We start from the raw sequence: 2,433 nt of genomic DNA, 5'->3' as shown, positions 1-2,433 counted from the left end.
ATAGCAAGGAAAGGGAATGCATGATAAAGATAGGAGTAAAGATCTAAGAAGAGAAAGCAAGAAAAGAGCAAGAGAAAGACAATTTGCCTTCCTCCCTTCCTCTCTCTTTTCCCTCTCTTGCCGTGACCTTAAATGAAGAATGAAGGGGATTCATTCCCCCTTGGTTCATCATGAATGATGAGAATAAATTAGAAAATAAAATAAATAAAAGAAAATAGAAAAAAAGGCTAAGGGAGAAGGAAAGCAAAAACCAAGTTTGCTACCTCTTCCCCCTTAACATAAAAGAGAATATGTAAAGGGAAAATTCTATTTTCTCTCATTTTTCTCATTCTCCCTCTCCCTCACCGAAACCTCAGTCCCCTCTCCTCCATCTTCGGCCCCAAGCCAAGGTTTTCTCCTAAGAAAGCCTAAGATAGAAGGAGGACTTAGCAAGGGAATCAAGGGAAGGGAACTAGAAGAAGAGGCTACTTCTTCCATCACCACACCTTAGATCCACAAGCGAAAAGGATGTAAGCTTCCCCTCACCTGTGGTACAAGGATTTTTATGTGATTTTCGAATTTTATGAGGATTAGAAAACCTGGGAAAGAATTTAAGAAAATTCGGCTATAGAAAGGGTTTTCAAATCTAGGAAGGTTTAAACAAGTCTTTATTTTATGATATGTTTTCTATGCTATGTAGGAAGGATTTTCTTCATGTTTTTATACCTAATTGATGCTTGATCAGAGGAGTGCCTAACCCTAGAATTTCGGCCAAAAATATTTTAAGGAGGTTAGGGAAAACATGGTGTAACCAAACTAGTACAAGATTCCCTCCATGAACTACTAAGGGTCTTTTATTGGTTTTCTTGCTTGAAAGTTACTTGGAACAAAAAGAAATCCATTTATATGTTTCGGCCAAGAAAAGGGTTTAGGGTTAGGAAGACCTTTAAATTTAAGTAACCATGTTTGTATGATAGAATATAGAGTTCTCTTAAGGAATTGCATGTTGAATATTGCTAGAAATTCATGAACTCTTATTTTAGATTTTCGGCCATGATAAGATGGATAGCTTAGAAAAGCTTAAAAAAAATTTTAACATGTTCAAGACCTCTGTAATATTATGATATGGAAGTTGTTTGATGCTCTTATGCTTAATTAGAGTATAGAAAATTTAGTTACACGATATATGACATGTAAGATCACAAGGGTCCTAGCTTGTTTATGAACCAACTTTGTATATGATGTTCTTAGTAATTTTTACCATGAAACTTACTTAGGTTTTCCATGCTTTAGGCCACTTAAAACCTAGTTTAGGGATTGGTAGGTTTCGGCCATGAGGAAAAATAAAAGAAAAAGGGAAAGAAACCTAGGAAGCCTAAGACACAATTCACATGTATGTTTATTATGCTTGTCTTTATACATGCTATGAAACTTGTATGACTTCTTATGCTTTTAGGCTATTTGAAGCAAGTTTATACACTGATGAGTCTCGGCCAAGTAGGGTTTAAAAGACCTAGAAGCCTTAGAATTGAAACCAATGGTGTTAAAAATGCTTCTTATGGAAATATGATAATATGTTGATTGTGTCACATGCTTGTATAATTTTTCCATGACCTAAATGGACCATTGTATGTTTCGGCCATGAAGGGATAGATGCCCTAGAAACCCTAGAACAAAAATTAAATATGCTTATGTCACTCTACATGAAATATGATAAGTAGAAAACCAAAGTTCTCATACTATATGTTATTTAGTGACCTAAATGAGGCTAGGGTAAGTTTCGGCCATACCTATTGTATGATGTCTTATTATGAATTTATACATGATGTTAGTTCAAGTTCACATGATTGTATACTTGTTTTTAGCCCTAAGGAATACTTGTTAAAAGTTTGGCCATGACATATGTTAAGGGCTTGAAGAACTTAGTAACTAGCTCAAATGTGCTTACTATGTTACTTGGAAAAAAATGCTATAAATATGGTTTAAGGTTTCCATGCTTTCATGACATTTGAGACCTTGTTTCACACCTGATAGGGTTCGGCCACATGAGTTTATGGACTTGGAGAACTTAGAAACCAAGTTAATCATGCTTATAATGCTTCCTATGAAATTGATGTGATGATAATTTAGGTTCCACATGCTTGGAGGTTGTTTTTACCTAAATTGAGATCTAAGGGGGTTCGGCCATGATAAGAACCCAAGGGATTAGGAAGCTTAGAACCCAAGTTAACTATGTTACCATGTTTCTTATGTTAGTATAATCACATGATACACCCTTATGCTTAAACATGTATGCTTGTGATTTATACTTTCCATGATATGATATGTGCTTAGAAATATGCATGCTTTGATGATATGTTATGTGCTTAGAATATGCATGCTTTTATGATATGCCATATGGATAGAAATATGCATGCTTTGATGATATGCTATGTGCTTAAAATATGCATGCTT

The sequence above is a fragment of the Zingiber officinale genome, chromosome 9A, assembly GCF_018446385.1.
Source record: "Zingiber officinale cultivar Zhangliang chromosome 9A, Zo_v1.1, whole genome shotgun sequence".
NCBI lineage: Eukaryota > Viridiplantae > Streptophyta > Magnoliopsida > Zingiberales > Zingiberaceae > Zingiber > Zingiber officinale.
Note: the sequence above shows the minus strand (reverse complement) of the source record.